A 25,914-nucleotide genomic window follows, 5' to 3' on the forward strand; every position below is an offset into this window, starting at 1 on the left:
AGGATTTGGGAAGAGTCTTGCTACAGATACATTTCAGGTGGCACTGAGGTTCAGTACCCAACTGCACTGGGAGACTTGTTTGTTTTCAGACTTGACCACAACTCTCTGACTTGCCTGACAACATGATCAATGGCCGGCCCAGACTTCCTGCGCCGTATCGGACCACGTTGAGACAGGATAGAGATTACGATGTCCCGCAGGCTCAGCGGAGAAAAGGCACATTCCACTTAGCCATGCGTTCAAGTCCATCTCAAGAGCCTCGACCTCCTTTGTTTTCTCTCCTTCATGTCATCATCCATGTGCAGCTCAATTGCTGTGTAAATGAATGCTAAAGGTACTGAGGGATTTTTACGGACTAGAAAAGGAGAGAAAGAGGGGCACAGTGACCTGGAGGCAGCGAGAGGCAGGAGGCGGTGATTTTTGTTGCCAGCTCGAGGTCTCTCTGACCTTCCAGCCTCCTCTATCCCTCCCTTAACTGTCACTCACACTGAGTCGGGGTGCGATCCAGGGGGCGACCGAAGTGGGGAAAACTATTTGAGGGGTGAAATCATTTTTCCTTTACCGCTCCTTCTATTCTTGGCCTGACAATCAATCTGCTGGGGCGTAAGTCCTGAGCTCTGCACCACAAAAGTGTCCCACCCTGCCAATATCTATGGTAAGCACACAAACACAGTGCTGACTCTCAGCCCATATTGTGTTTTCTCTGTTTGTGTGTGAGCTTCCGTACCTCTGTGGTGCTGACAGATATGACTTTTTTCAGATTGGAGGAGAGATTACAGTGTGTAATCCTCAAACACTGTCCAACACAGAGTGACCTTCAGTCAATCAGCGTTGCACACAGAATCAATAGCATTAGGCTGGAATAATGATCAGAGGGGGATTGACCCAATTGTTATTATACAGATTGTAGCTAGAAATCATGTTGTTTTTTTCCACTTGTCACAGTCAACTTCTTGTTAATTGTCTCCTCTGTTCTCATTCGGTCATCTTGCCCCTCTGTGTACTCACCTTGACTCTTAACACTCAATCGCTTCTCCTTTGTGATCTTCTGCCTCAGGCCATTTTCCCTCTCCTGTCAAGGGCAATTAATTCCTTAAAAGAAGTGGCGCATTTGTAGGAAGGTAACGTGTGCTCCTGCTACGTCTCAGTGGTTTGGTGTTTTATTTCTATGCTGCACAGAGCCTGAATGATCCTGTATGTCTTCTGTTTTGTTGAAGATGCAGCACACTTTCTCGGTGACTTATCACTCCTCAAATCTGTTATTCACCAGCCGGAGTGAATGTCTTTGCTTTGCTGTCATGCTGTTTCTGGCTGTTGCCCTTTCTCGAGAGACAAGGGTTGTAGGCTCTTCATAGAATTACACAAAAGGAAGGAAATAACTTTGATTGAACTAAGCAAGCTTTTTTTAGCTGAGTAATTTGAAGCTACATTAGTCCTTCCTACTCTCCCCACTGAGCGGTGGTATTAAGGAAACAGCATCAGCTTCCCTAATACCACCCCTCAGTCATCTAGTAAGTTAGCATATGCTCTGGCTCATATCCTCCTCTTTCTATTTATGCCTTCATCTGCTCTTCGCATGCCACTCTTAAATCATTCATGCTCTCCCTCTTTCCCACCCATCCTCCTAAAACCTTCTGCCCATCTTTCCCTCAAGTCTTAGACAGATGGTTTACATGCTACTTGAGCCCTCCTTGATGCCACGCTTATAAAGCCGATCATTACATGCTGCTGAAACATTGATCAAATGCTTTCCCTGACATGGAAACATCTAATTATACAGGGTCTGATCCTTTGAGGCCCTGTTTGCATCACTAAAACTATGCCTCACTCTCGCATCATACATGAGTCACCTTAACAGCTCGAGGTTGCGTCCAAGTTTGTGTCTGAATGCATGTGTGCGTGTTTCAAATCTGCAGAGCTTTTTGTGAGTCTACTTCTTTTGCAGAAAGTACAATATGCGTGTTTTCATAAAAGCCAGCTGCAGTCTATGATGAAATTAAGGAGCATGTTAGCAATTTGTAGGACAAGGAAGATCCTAATTAGGGTTTCGTCAATCAGAGGAGCTCGTTAATCAAAACATTGGAAACTCAGTTGCACTTTCCAAAAATTCAGTCTCCCCTCAAGGGATTAATTAGTGTACCTTCAGGTTACATATTTTCTGTGATGGGCAGACCCCTGACTTGCCTGTCAGTGACCCAAATGAAGAGGAAAAGAGTTGAAAGAAAAGCAGTACCGAAAGGGAGTCGCGAGGGGGAAGGTCAAACGAGCAAAAAAGGTAGAAGTCAAACAGCAAAAACGATCCAGAGGAGAGGAAGATGAAGAAAACAGCAGCGTGCTTTGTTTAAAGGAGGAGAGTGCGTTGAGCATGCCCTCAGAGGTAAACACTGTGGTGCGGCAAAAACAAAGAACAGCTGAAAAATGGTTTCCACTGTTACATCACAGGGAGATTAAAGATAAATCGTGCTATATATAGTCTGTAATCTGCAGGAAGGTACAGCCCGCAGGATCAGCCGGAGTCAAATGCTACAGTAGAAATACAGCTGAATAAAATGTGAAAAAGATGTTATTTTTTAATGCGTGTAGTCAGGATCATTTCACAGAAATATGGAATGGAGTTTGTCGAAAAACAGAAGTTTGCCCAAAGCAGTTCTTCCTGTTGACATATTTCCACTTTGAGCAGCTTTTGCTGAAAAGACGCGCAAAATCAGAAATGTCCTTCTCACACAACTCGGTTAAAAGATTAGCTCCATCAAATGTCTGATATTCAGGAAAGTTGAGGGAGGGATCAGAGATGACATGCAGGGATCAGCGTGAGTAATGAAGATGTTTGTGAAAGACGGTCCAACATAAGCTTTAACACGACTTGAGTCGTACCTTCACACGTCGGACCATAGACATCAAAGGAGATTCAGAGCCGTTAGATGTGACGAGGAATCAAATTAGATTTACTACAGAGCTGCGAGTGTGGGTGTTCATTGGTTCAGCATATTTCATAGTTATCACCCAAATGTCTGAAAAGAGGGACATTTTCACTCATCACCCTGGAGGAGATGAGTCTGGCTTCTGTGAAGAGGAAGCAAGGAGGGTGACTGAAAAGACAGAAAGGGAAGAAAAACATGTCATGACAGAAAACAAAATGTCTGCCAAATGTGTTGTTTTTTTGGTTTTTTTTTTTAACCGAAAAAGAGGAAAGAGTAAATGGAAACAAGATACTGTGGAAGCATAGAAAATGAATAAAGGGAGATATTGTGACAAGAACAAGTGAAAATAGAGCAAGTGATGTGGAGAGATGGTGAAAAAGAAGGGAGGATGAAGTGTTGGATAGACAGAAGAACAAAAGAGATGAAGGAAAGGTTGAGGAAGAAATGGTCTGGGGTTTTTTTTCCCCCTGTCTTTGAGGTTTGCAGGGCTTATGTGAGGGTCACCGGAGACACAGTCACATTCACACATACACCCACACACGATCCAGAATTGATCCAAGTGCTCATTTTCAGTCTAGAGGATGTTCTCCAGCTGGGCATGGGGGTGAAAATTCATTTATTGCTTCAGTACATGAATGACTTCATTTTCTCCGCCTGCCTTGTTTCCCACTGTGGACAAAAGAGAAATACCAACAAAGCCTATTACACATTTGTCCAGTTTACAGCCGGGTAAGTCTTGTCGAATGTCTCCCTCTTTTAGTCTCTGTCACCTCTTCAGTGAATGTGTATGCCAGTTCGTGTCTGCTAAATATCATTGGGATTAGCGCCGGGGGCTTAATTAAAAAGCAATTACCTTTGGTCGCTGTGGGCGACGCTTGGCGGGAGAGTAGCTCGACTAATCTTGTGAATGGTGTGAGGGACCCTCAGCGTGCAACACACACACAAACACACACTCAAATTGTGCGATTGTCTGCAGAATTAAAAGAGGATTAAAACAATTGTTAATTAGCGAAGGGGGGCGGAGGCTGAAAGGGTAGAGAAGGGACTGTAGGGTCAGATACACCCCATTCCACCCTGCCCTTCGTAGCCTCTGTGTCTTTATTTATGAAGTTAAAGGGGCAAATGACATACCGAGAACCAAATTTATTTTCTGTGATGGGCTCGTGAGCACGCTCTCACTCTCTTCCTCTCTCTCTCGCTCTCTCTCTCCCTGGCTTTTCATTTTGCTGTCTTTTTCTCTTGCTCTCTCAGACCCCAAAATAGGCTAGCACAGTTAGTGCAACAGCTAATCTTTTAATTTTAAAGCTCCAATTAGATGTTGCTAATGACAGTAATTAGATCATCTCTCTGAGACTCACTGCGAAGTGCCCTTGAAAAACCCAGTATTTTTGAGACACTAGAGGAGAGCATGCCAAAAAGTGTGTGTTTATGTGTGTATGTATGTGGGTCATTTCTTTGCTGTAGCACCTGAAGAATGCTCTGTGTCCATTTGTAAAAGCCAACATGTTTCTGTGGAGATATTGAAAATTTCACCTTGGTTGAAGTATGAATGAAGAATCCAGGAGTTAAATTATGTTGCTTGAGGCTTCATGACAGGAAATGTAAGTCAGTATGGGCAACAGTTTTGTGAAGGGCTGAAACCGAGACCTGAACCCAGCCTGTGCCCATGCCTTGACTTGACTACACTTGCCTGTTACAGCCCGAATTTGGCTTTTTGTTTCCTTTTCTTCAGAGACAGATTTATGTTCTGTGCTTACTTTGGAAATGCTTTCTCACATGAAAGAATAACTCCATCATAAATGGTTTTAGAGATCCGACTACAAACCTTTACTCTGAGCAGACGTGATCCGTGGTCAGTCTGTGTATATATGTATGTGTCTGTGTGTGTTTGGCCTCTGTTGGGCATCACATTTAACAAGCAGGCCACAGTTGGGGTTAATTCTAGGTTTTGTGAAGAACAGCTTTTTAGTCAGTGTGATGTTTTCTGTCCTCACAAAAGCAGAGCTGCAGGTTTTGTGAGAGTGTGTGTATTCTGTTTGCCCTCAGGTGTGTCAATTTGTGCTAATTCATCAAGATTTAATTTTGGATTGATGTTTTCCATCCCGGAGAGAGAGCATTAATTACCAGTAACCACTCTGGAAAAACACACACAGACACACACATACACACGCTCTCAGAAACACACCTCTACCCCTAGCTGATTTATCATTATTGTCCCCTGCCCTCTTTCCACCTTTCCATCCTGCCTTGTGCTATTTATAGCCTGTTTTAGGCCCCGCCCTACTGGACGGTGCCATGGCGACAGAATGACTGACAAGCCAGTCGACGAGCACTTTCAATCCATCTGGCGCTCTCCTTCTTCCTGTTGACCTTCACTCTGACATCACCAATGTCTGACTGTCTAGTTTCAGTCCATACTGTCTGTGTACGATCATAATTCAGTGTGGATGGCCTTTCAACCCACTGCTTAATGTCCCCTCGGTGACGGAGCACCTAGCACACAGAGGGGATGTGAGTCATAAAACACACACACTCACACTCAAACCCACAACCTTTACTGTACTCTTTCATTACATGCTTATGCTTTAACTCCAACACAAGAACCCTTTGAATGTGTGGAAAAAATTTACATATTTCATTTAGTGTCACCTGATCAAATTCAAAATTCTTAGTGTTAAAAGGCTTTGCTTATACATCCCAAAAGGCGCTGTCCATGTGACATATTGCAGGCCTTGTTGTGTTTAATGGCTTATCATGTTGACAAAACTCTAATATGTTACATGGGAAGGCAGTTTGGATTCAACACCTTAGGTGTAAAAACAGGATCCAGTTAAAGCTGTTTGCTTGTAAAATGTCTTACAGTTCTGTCCGATTGTCGCTCGACAGCAACATGAACTTTTTATACAAAATTGATATTAATTAATAGCCAATCTGCCTTAGAACTTCACCAACACATTTGGCATGAATTGCAAACCATATTCTAATAGTATAGTGCAGCTGTGACTTGCATTTTCATGTAGTATATCACAATATTCATCACAAGTCCAAATTAACTTGATGACCCATCCCACATATGCTCACATGGTGCTAAATCCAATTTAACTCTCATGTACAGCAGACCAAATAGATCAAAGTCTCCTGCTTGTCACTGTGGCTTCACTTTCAGAGTATCTCCTTTTCTGTCTGTCTTCGCCTCTGTTTGGCCTCTGTTTGGCAGGAAGATGCATTAGCACCCTGGAGTAGCTGTACTCACTACTGCTAACTCTCCAGTAATGGTACCACTCAGTCCTCACTGCTCTTAGAACTATTGATTGTTAACTTTATAGCAGTTGTTGACAGCACAGGGAGCTTACAGTCTCAAGAATCAGTTCAAGTAGCATTCAGAGTGACAAATTTAAATTTGACAACCTAACTATTTGAAAGTACGTGTTTTGGGATGTTTTGTTTTGGGGTTTTTTTTGTCTCTGCTTAGTTGCATCTCTCTTTACCTGTCAACTGAAGTTTTATTCTTTCTCTCCATCATATCCATCTGCTCCTTCTCAGAGCTTTACTTACTTCCCCAGTGTTTTAAAATGTTCTTAAATGTTAGTTTTTCTCTTCTGTTTCCTGGAGTTGTTTAATAAAGGCTTGTGAAAACCATCCTTTTTTTCTCCATGCAAGTATTAAGAACACTGTTTGTCACGGCTGCGAGCAAAGCTGAGTCCCTCCAGTGCCTTTCTCCCCAATCATGTCCTTCACCTCCCCCTGTGGGATCCTGAGCTTTTCCCAGGCCAGATGGGATACTTTATGTAATCCTTCCAACATGTTTTGGGCCTGCCATAGGAATCCTCCCAGTTGGAAGTACTCTCTGAAATACCTGCACAAGTGGACATCCGGGAGACATCAGTCGCTCAGACTGCCATGGCTGGCTCTTTTCAATGCTTGCACCTTTTTTTGTAGGTGAGCTCCACAGCTTAGTGAAACCAAGAAACCCTAAGAAGGACCCAAAGAAACCAAATTGTCTTTGTGCCAACAGCCCAAAACCCATACTCTTCAATATGACTGAACACTGGAAATACCTTGTTTATACTCATGTGTCATCTTATCTGGCCTTCACTAGAGACAGCAACTCACTCCAAAGAGGTGTCTTTACCTCTCCGTAGCAGTACTTGTCACCTTTGTCTGAAAAGAGTGACAGCATTAACAAGGTGTGGGCTTCATTTTGTATGGGTTACAATACTATACAGCGAGCAAGAGTGAGCTGCAAATGCTGGTTGCCATGACAGTGTCACGTGCTGCCTGTTGGAAGAGAAAAAGGACCAGCGAGCGGGCACACGGGAGGAAATGAAAAGGAAAAATAATGAGGCCAAGACAAGAAATATCATCTTACCCTACACATGGAGCAGAGGTATACTTTGGTAGTTTCGTCACAGTTAAAGAAGTGCAAGCAGGGACCATACAAGCTGACCACACAATATATTCTCCACACAAGTTTAATCCCTCATCTCTTCCCCATTGCCCCAAGAACCAAATTAACCCTTTTTGGCAGTTGTTTCAGGCCTTGTGTCCTCATTTTTCTTGCTATATTGTTATTTAATTCATTAGTTCATTTGTTCAAGCAACACCTGCCATGTGTAGGCAGCAACATCATCGACAACCAGCATCAGTGCGCTTGAGTGATTTTTGTTTGATGTTAGATTGATGTAAGACAAGGAGAACAGATTTTTGTTCATGTGTGACTTATATTTTGATCAGTGTAGCCTAGGAACAAATGTAATTATTTATAAATGAGAACTTTCCGTTTTAACTATAATTACCATGCTGACTGGTCTTGAGTAGAGGCTAATCAGAAATACCTGTAAGTCAGGAGACAAGTGACCTGAGTATGAGCATGAAATCAATCCAAATTGATTGATTCATGAAACCAACAATTACAGAAAAGTCTCCATTTTTAGGATAAATGCCATTCAAGCTAAAAAAAAAATTTAAAAAATAGCCGAACTGTCAGTGAAGTGTTTTAGAGAGTATTCATGCTCAGTTATAGTCTGGCTTCAATAGGCTGTTCATTTTTCATTCCCAGCCATTCAAATTTGTGCTACAGATATTTTAATGGCTTCAATTAAGATAAAACTGGCTTGCATTAAGTGACATGCATTAGATTAATTGGATCTGGTTTTAGTAGTTGTTTTAAAAATCTCGCCTGCCAACCCTTTCTGTGGGTTGGGTCTTCTTATTAGAAAGTGGCAAAGCTGTCAGAATTTTCAAATCTCAAAACACGTACTGCTGGTCTACATTGTTGTGTGTGTATACACACTAAGAAAATGACTTTTTGACAAGTCCAACTTATGATTTGCAAGGTGAATGCTCAAACTTTGCCCAGAGTTCATCTTTGTTGGAAATTAATGAGGTAGCTCTGTGCCACTGTTATGAAAATGCAATAGTACTAAAGACTCATAAAATGAAAAACCCCACAGCTGAACGAGATGCAATGCACTCGGTACTCTGATGTGAATTCACACTGAATCGTAATGTCCTGCCAAAGCTCTCTTGGGCGTTGCAGGTTATATCGCTGCCACAATGCCATTTCATCATAAGAAACAGTTGTAAGTCTGATTGGATGGCTTTCAACCCCCGAATTGTATATTCCTAGCAGTATGAAGGATATTGGGCTGATGTGCTGTATCGCTGAACCCTGTGTATAAAGGGACTGAATTTGAGGGGACAAATAGTTACTGTAATGGAAAATGGTTAAAGACTCTTGTGGCTTTTGTGGATTTTATTCACGTCTGTTCTCCAATTTTGGTACAGAGCATCATAGGAAGTGCGGAAGGACTTTTTTTTTCTTAGAAGTTTAATGCTGAATGACCTGATGTGCTCCAGCGACTTAAACATTAACACTTTTTCTTCTGTCTGAGAAGCCTTGCGGGTTTAGCAGGTGGTAAATCAATTTAGTGCTCTAACCTTTCCATATACATGTCACTCATCACCTAATTGCTCAGTTAAGTAGTATACTTTAATTGCCTGTAACACACACACAGTGTGTGTGTGTGTGTGTGTGTGTGTTTGTCACAGAGCAGGCTTGATTGATAAATGGCTTTAACACTGGAAGTGCAAACTCGTGTGGCTGAATCTAATGCTGATTGGCCGGACAGTTAAGATGTCACATATGCTCTCTAGCTCTGCATTTCCCTTGTTTTTCCTCTCTCCTGTCTTTCCCTTATCCCCCGAACTGAGTGCCTTGTTAATGTGTGACTGACACTTATAAGTGGTTGCTTCCTTTCTAATGATTAAGTTGTTTCAGGCCATTATGTACTGGAATCACTAAAATGGCAATTATATTCTTGGCATCAGTCGCTTTAGTGGCTTTCCACATTGGTGTTTTGTCTTTTTTCCTATTTAGTGACGAGCGCTGATAAGATAAGGAAAGCAAAATCTTGTCATGCTTAATTATTAACTTCAGCTATATTTTAAAAGATAAACATGCCTGTAGTTTGTCAAAGAAGCCAACACTTGAATATTGATGGGATTTTCTGTTTATTTTCAATCCATGAGGGCTGTTTTTGTGCTTTTTGGTAAACTTCAAATTAGAGTGTGATTTTAAATGCTGTCAGCAACATCTCGGATGTTTTCCTCCTCGTGTGCATGCGTGAACAAATTGCACATTGCTTTATATTTCGTGGAGAATCAATTAGGAAAGAAAGATACACCCACAGCTACATTGCCAGAGCAAAAAAGAGAGGAGCGAAGCCTGAGGAAAGCTGTTTGTATATTTTGCCAAATTTTCACGGTCCAGTATTGCTTTGATCTCTCAAAATAGACCCACAGACTTTGCTAATTTTAGCACTAGAGATGGTATGTGTCATTACTTCATATTACTTGTGAAATAGGGTGACTAGCTGTTGGCTTATTGTTGCTGCACTTCTATGACAGAATGCACAAGGCATTACAGTATACAGCTTATTGCACTCAGAATAAAGACCCTTTTTTCCTGCTACCGCTTATGTTATTCATTCCTTCTTTAAACAGGACTGTCCTGCTCTTACTTTGTGCTCTCTTACTCAAGGACTCGCTTTGCAGCACTGGTTCATTCCTGTCTCTCAGTGTAGGATTTTTGTTGTAATTATAGTATCAATGAGAGATGATCTGAGTTGATTTGATATTATTTTTCACATGAGCTTGCTTGGTTTGAATCAGGTCAGGAATCAGGAATCGAGATTGTTTGTCACATTGCCATTCTGTGGCATTTTGTTTTATTGATGCGGTCCAGTTTTATGAGATGACCTTTATGATAATATTATGTGCTGCACATTTCTGTTGGCGGGTCACTTGCTAACTCGCTGCTTTTCATATCTTCAAATCAGTTGAAGGATCATCTGCTGGCTTGTCTGTGCGTTGAGAAAGTTTTGCTCTTTAATTTCTGTGCTGATTGAATAATAATAAAAAATACATTGCTACCAAGCTACAAACAAGGCAACGGATTCTTGGAAAGGTGACAGATTCATTTCATTCTCTGTTTCTGGTTACATCCCAGCGTTACAGGACTTGATTTTAACGACAAGAATTTTAAATTGCATAACAAACTGCAACGGCAGGTTTCCCTTAAGTGGCACAGATGTTGTGCCGTCATACATGAGACTGGCATATGCCTTGTGTCTGCACCACGGAGCTGTGATATGAAAACTGGCTTTACTGTGACGGATGTGAAGGATGTAGACATGTTTTAGAGTCACAGCAGAGACACATTTTTGTACCATGAAGGAGTCACTTGAGGGCTACTGAAAAACATTGTGCTAAGCTCTGTCTTTTTTGAATTTTGTTGTTGCATGAATAATGTGGTTTAAAGATTGAGAAGAGTGTAATTCACTGTATTTTCTCCACCCCACATCCTTAACTTCCTCGCCAAATCCATCAAAACAGTCAGTTTAATTTGTTTTTCAGCCATTGTTGCAATTGGGCCTTTTTTTGTCTGCCTTCCTCTCACTGTCACTGTGATGCACATAAATTATGTTTGCACAAATAAACCTAAACATCTGAGTAAGGAGATAAAATCTAAAAAATAATAAATGTTTTTGTGCTTTAGGACAGATAAGTCTATATTACAATTGAATTAAAAAGTTTGCTCTAGACCTGCTCTCATTGGAAAGTGTCATGAGATAACTTTTGTTGTGAATTGGTGCTATATAAATAAACTGAATTGAATAAGTAGAAGGAGATCACATCTGTTTGCCTTTTCCCCCTGCTGTTTTTCATATTTTAATCTTCTTTTGTGCAGGAAGTTTGGAGTCCATAGCTGCCTAGCATGTGTTTTTTCATGCCTGTCAACATTACAGAATCATCAATTCTTGCTTAATTTTAATAAACTGGTAGCGACTCTAAAGTATCTAAAGTCACCGTAGCCATCGTCAGTCAGACTAATGATTATATTGCACACAGCAGACATCACCCCAGAACAGTACGTACCCTGTCAGTGTATTTTTCTCCTAATTTGGCTCCACTGTGCTGCAGAGATGAATGTTTGCCCCTGATGGACCACAATATCTAAGAACTGTAAAAACAAGTGGAGAGAGATGATCCTCCCTGCACTTGTTTTAAAGCTTTTAGAGCACCTCTTTTCATTTTCAATCAATACCGGCTGCCCTGGAAGAAAAGCTCAGTAACTCTGACCATTACTCTGGACCACTGGATTTAGTACATTTGCTCTGTTTGACATGTGCTCGTACGTTTGTTGTTTGTCTGTGAAAAGAGTAAGCGCTCACAGCATGGGGTGCTATTAGTGTTGTGTCAGTTTTTAAAACCTTGGACCATCTTAAAGAGTGCTATATCAGGGAGAAGTGGTCGAGGGGGGTGAAATGAATGTTAGATGATATTCGTGAAGACTCTCTCTCTTTGTGTGTGTGTGTGTGTGTGTGTGAGTGTGTTTGTTTGCAACGTGATTTAGAGATTGGGCTTTAAGTCAAGCCAATTACTGCGTCACAGCTCTCCCAGTCAGGGTTAAGTGGACTAACACAGAGGTTTGAGGTGTAAATCACATCCTGCCTTCAGAGTCTGAGCGGGTCTGATGACAGTCATGGTTGAGATGCGAGAACAATGGAAAAAAGAAGTGCAAAGAGTTGGACTCTTTAACTTGGTTATAAAAATATAATCAAGTCATTTTCTTTTTCTGAAGTATTACTCAGTCAGATCATTGAGTGCAGATGGCCTCAGAGTCAGTGGTAACTCAGTTGCTTTTTTGTATTTTGTTTTTTCTGTCTTTTTGTTTCTTTTGCATCCACTGTTCTCTCTGCTTTAGACCACTGGCTTTTAAGGCCGTCACACAGTGAATACAGATTTCATGTGTGTTTTGAAGATTCGTGATGATAAACATCTACCACCAGGATGTCCTGGTTTCTTCAAAGGGTGTAGTTATTTTATTATTTTTAGTTTTTGGAAAAATAGGATCTCAGACACATATGAGGTTCAATTACAGAGGCTGCTATCATCAGGGAGGCTCAGCAGTTCAGTTTTCATTAAAAAAAAGGGGGAAATGTGTTATTATATTTTTAAGCATTTTTAAGTCAGTCCAAAACATGCATACACTAATAGACAGCGCATAGCTGCACAAGGAGCTGTGGTGTGCTTTCGACTACACATAATAATAATAATAATAATAAAAGCCTGTGTGCTAGCCCTATAAAGCAGAGTGACCCTTTTATTTGCTCAGCAATAGTAGATTGTGGGAAGATAATGTAACAGACCACCCACAGATGATTAATCACCTCATGTTTCTCATGATTTCTTGACTTGAGGCTTTTCTGCTGCTCTCATTTTCTCTACCTTCAGCCTCACTGATTATGCGGGTGATAAAATGATTTTCATATTGCAGTTGCTGCTGTCCCAGTGCTTTATACTTTGACTTTGTTGTTGTTTTTCATTCTGTTTTACAGTATGTGTGTTGGCACTATAAAGTCATTAGTTCCCATCATGCCTGCAGCTGGCTTTGGTCGACTCCGAGCTTCTGTTGCCGACTCCTGAATCTGTCAAGTCAACAAACAGAAATGATTTTTTTCCCCTAGTTTGAATCAGCCCTGCTCTTCTCTTTTCCTCTTTTTAATACTGCTGCTAAAGCTCCAGTGGGTTACAGGCGGGTTAATTGGGTATCAAAAGGTGAGCAGCTGCTGACATCACTCATGCCCGTAACCACTAAACAGATGCAAATCATACGCATGAAAATGGATCTTAGCGGTCATCTCGCACTTATCCCAGATGGATATTACTGCCACTTTAAAGTATCCTGCATTTCTTAGTATGTTCTACATTAAAGAGCTTATCATTGCTGTTAGAAATGATGATATGACATGAAAGGTTATTTCATTTATGGTGTTTTTTTTCCCACCAGAAGCAGCACTCAGGCGATGAGCTCATGCCTTGAGTGTAACTCCGAACCGCTAGCCAAACAGTCCACCACTTAATACAGACTAAAATACCTCAACAACTATTGGATGGATTGCTGTGAAATTTACAGACATTCATGATCCCAAGCATGAATCCTACTGAGTTAAGTGATCCACTGAGTTTTCCTAAAGCCTCATCATGGAGCCCTCTGACTTGTCTTCTCACCAAAAACCTGTAAAACTGATGACATTCTCATCAGCATCAGCTCTAACTACTAAATGTTAGCATGCTAACGCAAGTCATGAGCTTGGTTGTAATCATGCTGGCAGTCATAAGTAGTCACTGCAGCAACTAACAAACAAAACACTAACAATAATATCTTTGTTGTTGTTAGCATATTAGCATGGTGATGTTAGCCTGATCACAGGCTCAAATTGCTGCTGGCCTGGCCGTAAACCCTTGTAGCATGAAAAATGCTGTTTATATGCTTTTTATAGCGAAACTGAGAGGTAAAATGATTCCCATTAGAATACTTTGTCATACGTTGCATGTGCTGCTTTGGGCTGTTTCAGTTGTCAGTGGCAATTCAGCTTTTCTCTATTTAAAGAATCTCCGTGTTACAGCTGTAATAGCAGAAGCCTCAATGATTAGACAAGCCTTTGAAACAAACCATGAAATTGATGACAAGCTAACAAGTAATCCACAGAATCCATTTAAATGATGAACAATCCATTGAAACTGAGCATAAAAGTGACGCGCCCTGACAACAGCAGAAACATTGCGTTACACAGAAAACATTACTGAAAAGTAGGCTATTGTGTGTCTTTTCTTCAGTATTTGTAAGAAGCTCTGAGGGTATGTTTATATATGCTAGTACTTTATTGTTTGGCGGAATAGTCGATGTGGTTGAGCGTAACCAAGGAGACTGCAGAAAAGTAGAAGATTGTATTTGCCGTGACGAGGAGCATTATAATACAACCATTATGTCAAACACACAGATATTAGACAGCTCTGAGATGCCATAGTCTTTTACAGTGTTGGACAGCCCAAACCAGTTTCAATAAGTATTAAAGAGTTATTTCATGTTGACCTAGTTTATTATTAAAGGACCTTATTTGAATTCTTGCAACAGTTCTACGTGTGTTTCATTTTGGTAGTCATCGTTCCATGTTAACGTGTCAGACTATACCTTTTCTCTATTTAAATGATTAACAGGATTATTTTGTGGATTCGTGATGATTTCTAACTTGCGTGTTGCCGTAAATGTGTCGGCGTGTGGACTTTTCGCACTAATGTGTACAAGTGTTCATGAGCAACTGCATATTTTAGGCAACGCTTTAGTTCACCATAATTGGACGGGCCTTTCATCTCTCACTCACATGCTGATTTTGAATATGCGTTCCCGCATCGCTGCAGATCAAAGGCGGCACTTACAGATTAAAAAGAAGGCACCATAAATATGTGCGTCTGATGCAGCCGTGCATGTGTGTCTGTTAATACCCGTCATAAAAAGAGCATCTGACTGAACACTGATATCATCCGCCTCTTTTCTGTGTTTTTCTCTTTTTAATCTGTTTGTCTTAATCCTTATCTAACTTAACAGCACAGCAACCAAATTAAGGCCCGTCTGTAACACTCCTCTGACATTCTAATAGAAACACTGTAATAGTGGGCTATAAAATGTCGGCTTTTGGATCTTTAAAGGTCCATTGTGTAGGATTTAGATCAAAGCTGCATTCACATTTTTCTTTATGGTTGCGTTTGATAAACGTCCGCTGCAGTGAGGTTTTTCAGAGTGATGGACTTGCTGAACGATAGTGTGAATATAAATTGTGAAAATGAGTTGAAACGCTTGATGACAGTGAGTTGGGTTGCTCAGTAACAGAGCTGAACAGTAAATGATGAGACGTGACTTTGTTAATGTGAATCCAGTTTGCAAATGCAAGTAAAGAAATAAAAGGTTAGAAAATTAGGTTGTAAGGTAAGAAATCTGCCAACGCTATATAAGCAGGGAAGATCTGAAAGGATTTAGGACATTTTATGAGACTAATCAAAGTTAATAATCCCTCTTAGTCCCAAACGTCGTCTTGTCCTTTGTATTCACTGATCGTAGTAAATATTCTGTATTTGTCGACACTCAAAAGATGCTTGACAGGCTCGCAGTAACACAAAATCAATGTGAAGTTCGGATGCAATAATGATCTCGTAGTTTCTGCTGGTAAATCTATTAATGGATTGTTCCATGCTTCTGGGAAACTGACCAAGGACATGGGCCAAAGTGGTGACTAATGGTCAGAAGTGTGGATGTGAAACATGGTGATGTTATTTTTTTTTTCATTAAAAAGAAATTTGAAGACATTGAATGGGCAGCGGGCCAGATGTTCTTGAGATGCAATAGCCATCCCTCCTTTTTCCAACTTCATTTTAGCTGTATATTAGATTTACAAAGTGTTAGGCTTGTGATTTTGTGAATTTGTGACGGTTATGCTGACTGACTCATTGTTGTTCCATCAATTCAGTTTTCAGACAACTTAACGGCAGGACTCACACACACACACACACACACACAGATCTCTCAGACATGCACAAAGATTTTTAACATGTACATTGGCATTCATTTGAAGGCTTTGAAGTCACAAGCACACTTACATAACATTTGTATCTCCTTCTCTGCTGTTTGAGAAATGTGTGGCGTAGCCTCTACAGGCCTGGCCCGGTGTGTGTGTGTGTGTGTGTGTGTGTGTGTGTGCCACTGTTCGCACTGCACCTAACCCCTCTCATCTTCGTTTGAGGTGCTGAGCCATGGCAGGCAGAGGCCCAGATGAGCACACACAGTTCTCCTTTCCTTCTCTCCTCATCTCTCTCATTTTCCTCCCGCTCCTCTTGCTCCTGCTCCTCAGTGATGGAAGCAGCTGTTGTTTGTTCGTTAACTTCTTTTAGGTAGCACACACACATCCCGCTGTCACACGCAGGCACAAAAATACCTTGTGTTTCTTTTAAGACACTACTCTCTCAGTCTTGCTTTTGCACACTCATTGTTTGTTTGTATCCTTCTAATTAGTCTGATTGAGTTTTCTCCTGAGAGTCTTACGACTCTGCTCCTGAGAGCGTGACTTTTGTTTGATTAGTCAGGAAGTCTGAGGAAGAAAAAAAGGCACAGACAGATCAAACTGGGAGATGGGTATATTTTTGTACGGGCTCAAAACAAAGTCTTTTTCTGGCCACACACACACACACGCTGATCTTTATGTCTTTCTCCCCACCATCCTTGCCCCCTCCTGCAGGCTCATTTGAATATCCCTCTGGTGTACTTGTAAGTGAAAGTTCAAAGCTGTGTCACCACATCCTCGCCTCCCACACTTGACTGAAGGTGGATTGCAGTTGGCTTGATTTCCACAGTGAGGTCATTTTAGTGTCATGCATACAGAAAAGTCTTTGACGTGGTTGCGTTTTCGTGCTTTTCAGTTAGTTTGTTTGTCGGGTTATCTTACAGTGTCACGATCTACACAGACTTAGTTAAGACAAGGAAGGGGTGAACTTTTCTCATCAGTTGCTCAAAGGAGTGCGTGACTACTGAGTGAATGGCACATAACCTTAGAACAGATTTGTGGAACGCCATCAATCTTTTTGTGCTTATGCGCAACAAAGGCAAATCCTTTATAATTGGCCCTGTCAAACAATGTACATATGGCCCCTGGAGATCTCATTTACAGCCTGACAATTTTTTTTGTAAATTTGACTCTTGACTTTGACTCCACAGTACTGCTCTCTGGACACAGACTGTGTTTGCTGACGGAGCATGTGCTGTTGCAAAACAAAACAAAAAAATCACCCAACATTTGTGTGTCTTATGGCCGAGCTCACTTAACAGTCATAGACAGCTTCACTTGTTTCAAAGTGTCATTGGGGGCAACATAGTATGGTAGAATATAGTGTCAAACTTGACACATTTCCTGTTCTTTTTTTTCTTTTACTTTGAGCTCCTGTTCAGTCACTCATTTATGTTTTTCGTAACTTTCTGTTTCAAGTGGAAATGCACTGAATTTGAAAAAAAAAAAAAAAAAATGTCATGTCCTCAGGATTTAAACAGTGAAAAATGGCTGTCAAGAGACCCATACAACAGATGACAGATGACATTGTTCCAGAATAGATGCATTTTGCATCACAGCTATTTATTTGAACGAATTGGGTTGTTGAATGTATTCATGCTCCTCTCTTGATCTGACATCTGTTGTGAAGTATCTGCCTGTACCCTTGCTTGTCCTAGTTTGACCCTGTCCCCACAGGAAAGAGAATAAGTGAGGTTTTTCATGAAAAGTGACTCCCACTGTGCCATCACTTTATGTTGGAGGTGTTGTGTCATTGAAAGGATTGACAGCAGTGCACACAGTAGTGTGTGACTCCTATACATTCTGAAAACTTGGGTTCAAGGAGCAGCAGAGGTAATTTATGTTACTCCAAAACATCACGTGAAGGTAGCTCACCAAGAGACAACCATTTTAGCCATTAGAAGGTAATGATTATGTACATAGATAGACGTTTTGACATGATACTTAGTGCCTGTTTCCAGTATGTCACTGTTCAACTTTCACTCTGAGATTTAATTGCATTTCATTTCAACAGTTGTTGTGAGTTAATGGGCTTCAAAAACCGACTGATATACTGATTAATTATATCCGGCTTCACCCTCTCTTTTTTGGGCTTAATCCCTTGAATAATCTCATTGCCACTTAATGACCTGCAATGGACCACCTCCCCGAGTTTTCTTCTCATCTGTTTGATTAGAACAAGTAGGCGGTTGCCAAACTAAAGCTGCGAGTTTTTCCAATTCGCTGAATTTTCAGAATTCAGTTTGCACCTCAGTTAACATCTGACAGAATACATCTCATTAGTAGCAGGAACGAATTGTGAATGGAGTCATGTGTAGCTAGTTAGTCTGATGAATAATTACTGGAATTTAATGTTAAGGTTTGTGTGATAAAATATATCAGCTGCACACAGATTTCAGAGTTTTGAACATATTGTCTGAATAATGTTTAAGTTTATTGGTAGTTATCTGTGTTGAGAGTTCAGGAAAACTGCTGAATGATGTTAGTGACAACAGAGCCCCAAGGTATCTGGTGTTGGAGGTTGACTCCTCTCAAACTCCACTGGAGCTGTGCATGCTGAGAAGTGGGAGAAAATAAAACTTTATTTCAAGTGGCCCCGATGCTTCCTCTGGAGGGAGTAGTAGCATAGGCAAGTTTGGTGGAGTTTGCTGTCCTGACATGAGGGCTTGAAGTTACAGCTGGATCTGATCCCGGGAGAGAAACCTGACAAGAGAATGAAGACAAAGAATATTACCAAAGCTGACTTTATTCCCCCATGTTCTGTCTGTGTGAAAGTTATCAGGGAACAGCCAAGATCTGTGTTAGTGATAATGGAGAAAAGTGGGCAAAGGTAATTCATTTAATAATAGGATTTTTGTATTGACCACTGGACCACATTGCTTTTGTCAGTGATGAAAGGGAGGCATGTGTCTCTAGAGATGAAGAGCTTTGAGAAAGAATCCACAGGGACCACAGGAACACACTCTGTCCTTTCAATTTTCTGATTTTCACCTTATACCCACTGGACTGAAAAAACATCTCAGCGCTCATCCATAGGAAGAAAACTGAGCTGGGATGTAGTCCACATTGTGTGTTTTTGTAGGAGAGTGGTGCTGTATGCTGATGACATTTAGCAAAACTTGTAATGGATTCACAATGGGAAACTGAATATGAAACTCCAGGCCTGTACATGAGAAAATGTGCTCCTGCTGAGATGACACTGAATCAAATTCGTCAGAAATTTGATGGGTACACTAATTGTCAAGGTGCTGCAGATTATACTACATCTAACGAGGAATTTCACTCCAGAATAGCATATAATTACTAACTTGTGGTCTGCAATAACACCCCTCGATGTTAAGACGGTAAGACAAGTAGAGAGAAATGTATGGAAAAGGATGGTGAGGGAAGCAGTGGAAAAGGAAATGGACTCCAACCGTAGTCGTGAGTGAGTGACGGGTGAAGTGATTTAGCACAGCAAGATAGAAAACACTGTGATGCTATAGGCCAGCTCTCCTACAGTAAACATACCAGGAAGTAATAAGCCAACTGTCAACCAGTTGTTGTGTTGATGGGGGAGTCAGGGGAGAAAGCTCAGAGGGAGGTTAGATGTCTCACTCGCCTTCCCTGAGCAATAAACTAACTGGGAGGAGACGAGGGGGTGGGAGGTAGGATGAAATAGGGATGCTGAAAGCAAGAGATGGAGGAGGAGGTAGAGGGGAAGAAAGAGGAGTTGGAGTTAACAGGAGCAGTGGAGGAAGACGGATATGACTAATAGAAGGCATGAAAAGTTTATGCGAGGAGTAGGATGGAGAGGCCAGGGTGTGGAGGAAACACATAACCAGAAAAGTGCACTGCCATAAAAAGAACTCATTGTACACTTGGACGCCTACTACATCACTGTCATCCTGCCCACTGCCTCATGTCCTCAACACAGGTATTCCAAAGTCCATCCTATTGTATATTCAGTGAACACCGCCAGCTCTGTTTATGTTTGGCATTGGTCTAACAGTGTTTTGCAAGGAATCTTTGGGTGTTTGTTGGATTCTCCCTGGGGTTAGCAGATAATCACAGCAAAGTGCTTGAGAGAGAAGTGAAGGTCTGGCATATTGTGCACAATATTCGGCAGGTATTATTACATACGCCTGTGACTCCGTGCCCAACAGGGATGTGTTAGCTGCCTCCTCTTCTCTGTCAGGCCACGGGAGTTAGGTTTAAATTGTTTTTACAATCAAGTCCCCTTGCTGGTTTTTCCTCCTCTTGACCCATTTTTTTCCCTCCAGCAGATGCTGGAAGTGTCTTGTTTTGCTGTTTAGTCCCTCCTCAAGGAGACTTTATGAATGCACGATGCTGCTTTTGGTCCCCAGATATGGTGAGCTGTTTTGGGTTGGTGTTAGGAACCTTCCAGGTCTTATCTTTCTCCTGAACCGTTGCGTTGTTGTGAGTCCCACCCAGGGGCTCGTCCCTGCGGGGGCCGCACAGGAACTCTGCTTGTTGCATGTTCTCGATCACACACAGCCCCACGCTGTGTGATGTTTGGTTTATGGAAATATAGTTTGTGAAATCAGTGCCGCTTGCGCTGTGTATGCTTTTTGAGTGGTTCATTACGGCAGTGTATGATGCGGCACGGAGCAGAATGTGGGTTGTGGACATCGATCTAAACAATGTTCAATCAATGGCAACAGTGTTATATGTATATATAGATTTTTAACTGTAATGAAGCTCTAATTCTCATCCAGACGTCATCTCAAAGTCCCAGCTGAGCTTTCTGTAAGATCGATGGAGCGGTTATTTGAGGGTGTGCGGAAACTGTCAGATTATTTTCATCTCTGCACGTTCAAAGCTGGACCCCAAGCAGCAGGACCACTCCGACTGTGAAACTTGTCCTCCGGTGAACGAAGTGTGCTCTCAGTAAATTGTCTCAGAGTCTGGGGGAAAGTAAATGTCACACCGGAGCTGAACAGCATGCCTCAAACTTCAATAAAAAGGGTAATTGTAAATAATGTGTGAAGGATGGGTCAGTTTTTACTATTTCACAGTGTTCAGAGAGTTTGAGGTTATCATCCTGTACGTCTGAATGGTGTTTTTGTTTTTCCCCCGGTTTGCAGCTGGAAGGCAAGGGAAGCGTTTGATGTTGGGGGTGAAATGTAGGGCAGAGTTAATATTTATAAAGCCAGCGTATAAGCAAAGACTCTTTTTTTTTTTCTTTTAAACGTTATAGGTGGTACATTAAAGAGGATATGCGTGGACATGGTGATGTTAATTTTTTTTCTGGCTGCTATCAGAAACATCGGTGGAATGTTTTTGTGGTAGAGCTGGGGGGGGGTGGCGGTGGAGGACGCGGACTTGAATACACCCTTTCCCACACTATCTGTTATTCATCCATCTGTTTTCTCTGTTCCCAAAACAAACAACTCACATGACTGAAATGACTGAAAAATAACCCAAAGAAATCCCGTCACGCCTTTGTAACTCAGCACCTCACTTTCCGCACATTCGTCTTTACCGTTGATCTCTTGAGGGTATCATGATGGTTCCATCTGTCTTTCTCCCTTTTTTTCTCCTAATTTTTGGCCTTCATTCACTTATGCTTAATTCACTTCCATCCATCAATTTCTCTCATTTATCTCTTGCTCAAGGCTAGCTCGCATACCATGACCATCTGCTGGTTTTATGTTACGGTGAAAGTGGAAGTGGTTTAAAAAGTGGTCTTAAATTCATTCTAGGCTATGTGTTTGGGTGTGTCTTTGTTAATCTGTGTGTCGAGAGAGTCTGCTGCAAAAAATAGTGTGATGGGTTTAGCTTTTTCATCAACACTCCTCTTAGGAGGTCTTAGTTATGATGTGTGATGGCCCATTATTTTGACACCAGCTCCACAAAGCCACAGGATGGTCCTTTTGCATTTTCATTCACTCAGTGGTCCTCCAAAGCAGGAAACAACACTTTATTAGCACAACAGTCTAATTGGCACAGTCACCTAACCTTTAGAGGCCCTATTTCACCCCACCAATCACAGCAGGTGGCGGGCTCATCCGCTAATTGCGCTCCTATCTCGGCCCCATGGTGGAGAAGACAGCAGCTTCAGAAATGATCACGTCACAGTGACTCTTTTTTTTCCCCTACTGTGTCGTCTACATGCTGACAGACCACCCACAACGGTCAAGATTCCCTTCCTTCAGTTCCCTGGAGGTAGAGCACTTCAAATAATTGTGGAGGAGAGAGAAAGTGGAAGAGATGCCTGGCTAGAGGAAGGCAGGGATGAAAGGAAAGAGAGGAGGAGCAGACGTCTTTGGGCGGCAGTGAAGAGCAGGGTGATAAGAATTCTGAGGCTCCTCAGCAGACCTCTGGTTTAAATATCCACTCAATTCAGCGAGTTCATTTTCCTCAAAATTCAATGACTGAATGTTTCGTTTAAAAAGGTCTGCTTTCCTAGACCTAATTATATCCTGTCGCAGTGCTGAACAGTGTTTAAACCCTTAAGATTATTAATGGCTGGCATTTTTAAAGCATTTTTTAGTGCTTTTGATTTTTAGTGACGTGCTCCGCCATTCCCATATGAGGCGTGTATTGCTTACCCTCTCACAAGACATTCAGAGGAAATAACTCATGTATGTAATCCATTGTTATCGGTTGTAATTTTATCTCTAGTGAGATCTACCTCACTGTCTGCTTTTCACTTTCTCATCGACGTAGTAGAGCCATATCGAGTTACTCGATAACACCCTGCCCCAAAACCCACACACACAAACACAACCACAAAGCCACTGTGTTCATCTCGAGCACAGGGATTAGCAACTAAGGGCCTGCTGCATGTTACCCCAAACTTAAGGTCATCTCCCAAGTGTCTTGTAGACACATAAAAACACAAAAGGCCCACTTGAATCAATAGCTGATTATCGGACAACAGCACTCAGTGCCCCTAATCAATTTCAATTTCCCTTTTTAGGAGATTACCTATGAATTCTAGGATGTACTTTTTCTTGCTTATGGTTACAAGGGTGTGACTCATGGTCCATTACTGGATGCCAGGAATAAGTTATTAGTGATTTCTCTGGCCTTTGATTCCACTTATCTTCTTTAATGGCAGCTCTGTCACATCAGCAGAGGTCAGCTGTCAATTGAGTGGCAGACTGTGGCTTTCTGATGTGCATATTAACAGTTCCCAGATCCAGCGACGTGCTTTACTGCTTTGTCTTTGCTGTTCATGTTCTGCTTATTTCCATTATAGTCTGCTTGCTCTAGTTTCGTTTCTTATGGAGTAATCTTGATTTTGATCTGGAGTTGTTTGGGCACACAGAGTTTCAGATTAAGATGAAAACTAGATTAGCAAGGCCTTTACTGGAGTCATGTGGACAGGCTTTGTCAGATACAAGTTCATCACCAGGGCTCTGAGACTACATTGAGACGAGAATACATTTAGAACACTGTACTGCACTTTTTTTTTGGAAACAGGAAGTGAAAGCATCCCACTGAACTGAGCCATTTCATCTCAGTTCAGCTGCACTAACCTTGTGTTGACAAAAGCACAGCTTGTACAGGATGTGACGTCTAAAGCTGCTCCTCGCTCCTTGATTGTGTTCTCAAAGAAAATAAAGGCGAACATTTCTGAGCTTTAAGAAAAGCTCCACTTAACGACCTTCAGGTGTGCAGAGCTCTTGCCACAACATGATTGTACATTTAATTATATTTGAGACTGTATATATTTGAATGCAGGGCAACCCAAGCCGAGTGAAATACATCTTTCTCTGACACACACACACACACACACACACACACACACACACACACAGAGTGAGAGAGAGAGCTTTGTGCAGCTGTCCTTGTTAGGACATTGAGGACATAGCATTGACTTTGGTTCATTGTGTACAGCCTAACCCAAACCTTAACCAGACCCTCAGAAATGACATTTTGGAACCGGTTTCGAGTCCCCAGAAGGACTACTCGTTCCAACAAGGTCAGTGTTTATATCAGGAAAAGTCCCCAGTAGGTAGCAAAAACACATATACACAGATAAACACACACAGATGCGCTCTCTCTCTCTCTCTCTCTCTCTCTCTCTCTCTCTCACACACACACACACACACACATACACACACTCCCTCTCTCTCTCTCTCTCTCTCTCTCTCTCTCTCTCTCTACATCAGTGCCCTAATCTCTGCAGAAGGGTGCTGCCCTCCTAACAGGAAGAGGAGTGCCAGTGATAACCTGGGGCACAGGAAGAGACTTCATTCGACTATTTGTGAGACTGAGAATTTGGGTGGAACGCAGCAGCTGCATTGATTTTTGTTTTTTTATTTTTTTTCCCTGACACTATACACCAAAGAGGCAGAAAGTCTGGATTAGAAGGGATTGGGTGAATCTTAAGTAAACCGCCTGGGGAACAGCCACTGTGTTATATCACGGTAGATAGGTCTGCTAGTGAAATTTGGCTCTGGGTGTATTTGTGTATCTGTGTTTGTGTCCCTTCACTTTAGTGTTCATTTGTTCATCTGTTTGTGATCCTGTTGTATGGTTGCCTGACTTTATTTAGATAGCATGGCCTCTGCTCCCTCCTGACATCATCTAAGACAGCAAAACTCTTCCACTTCTGCCTCCGCTCTTGACTGTTGACTCTTTGACTCTTTAATATTTTTGCTTTTGGCTGTTATTTCTCTGTTTATTTTCTTAAAAGACAAACTGGTTTACAGTGAGACACTGTAACCTGTTCATGTCTTGTCTCTTTCTTGTGTCCAAATTGTTTTCTTTGATTAGTGCTGCCTTTGTTTTGACTTGAGTTGGTGGAAGGAAAATAAATGTCTTATACATCTGGGCAAGATGAGATAGAAAGTAGAGCAGTTACTAACCAGATTTAATAGCTTTTTAGATAATGAATGGATGGTTTGGATTCATTCTTTTATTCTCGGTACACTTCACTTTCAGCCCCTCAGAAGAAGCAAATCAAGCCGTAAGAAAAGCAATAACTTCACCTTATAAAGTTGTCGTAGTGAATATCTTTGCCCACAGTTGCCTTTTTACAGAAAAAGAGCAACAATGATTAGTATTCTGCTCATTCGGTCCCCTTTTAGCTCTGTTTTTGTCTCCACCAGCTTCTGAGGGAGAGGCATCGGCTAAAACCCTCTGCTTTGTCATTGAGTGACCTCTTTCACATTAGACATTTGAGTTGAGCCATTGTCAATTGACGAATATTGATTTATGCAGCTGTAAAAAAAACAATAAAATAAAGGGTTTAAGCCTTGGAAGGCTGGACAACAGTCAGAACAACACTGATGCAAACTATGCTGATACTAAGCCAGGATGGAGAGGACGCAGGGAACAGGGTTTCTGTTGATCAAACACAGTGTTACACTCTGATGTTTCCCCTCACTCTTTTTTTTAAAAAAGAAAACCTCTTACAGGTGCCTCTATTTTTCTTGCATTTAATTTTGTTTTCTCCCTCACACTCTTGCTCTTTTTGTGTTTTGTTTCCTGCCCTGCCCTGCTCTGACTTTTATTGCTTATTTTTTTGTCATGTTTTTCCTCCGTCTTCCTCTTGGTAGAAATGTTACTTCTCTCCTCCTGTCATTACTGCTGCGCTCTTCTCAATCAGCCAACTTTTCTCTCCTCTCCTGCTCTTTTTGCCTGAGGGATTGGAAGCGTTACATTCTTACCCCTGTAATGGTCCTAATCCGCTTAGCTTAGTAATGTAGCCCAACATTAACCCCCGCATCTCCTGCCTTAAGGTCTGAGTTTGCATCGTTAATAGGTGTCTGTTTTCGTGAATGACAGTCTCGGAGTTGCTTGCAGAAAGTTAACATGTAATACCTCCCGTTAGTGAGCCAAAACTGTCACTTTTAACAACAAGGTTGTTTCATGTCTTGTTTCTTTTAATCTCGGCTTGCACTCATTGTTGAATTAGTTAGGCTTGTCGAATGTGCCAGTTTTCCGCTAGTTTATTTTACATCCCTCACTGGAAAACCCTCGAATAGTATATATTTGTCGGCATACATCAGAAATGCTATTAAAGGGCCTCGAGTGTGCAAATATTTTTAATTAGCTAAGCGCACTTCAAAGTCTTT

General features: G+C 41.5%; 1 protein-coding gene across 5 annotated transcripts in view; it reads left to right on the forward strand.

The window, feature by feature from the left end:
• utrn (utrophin) overlaps positions 1-25,914 on the forward strand; it is a 159,672-nt gene that overhangs the window by 63,543 nt on the left and 70,215 nt on the right. The window lies entirely within an intron of this gene.

This window comes from Scatophagus argus, chromosome 19, assembly GCF_020382885.2.
Source record: "Scatophagus argus isolate fScaArg1 chromosome 19, fScaArg1.pri, whole genome shotgun sequence".
NCBI lineage: Eukaryota > Metazoa > Chordata > Actinopteri > Scatophagidae > Scatophagus > Scatophagus argus.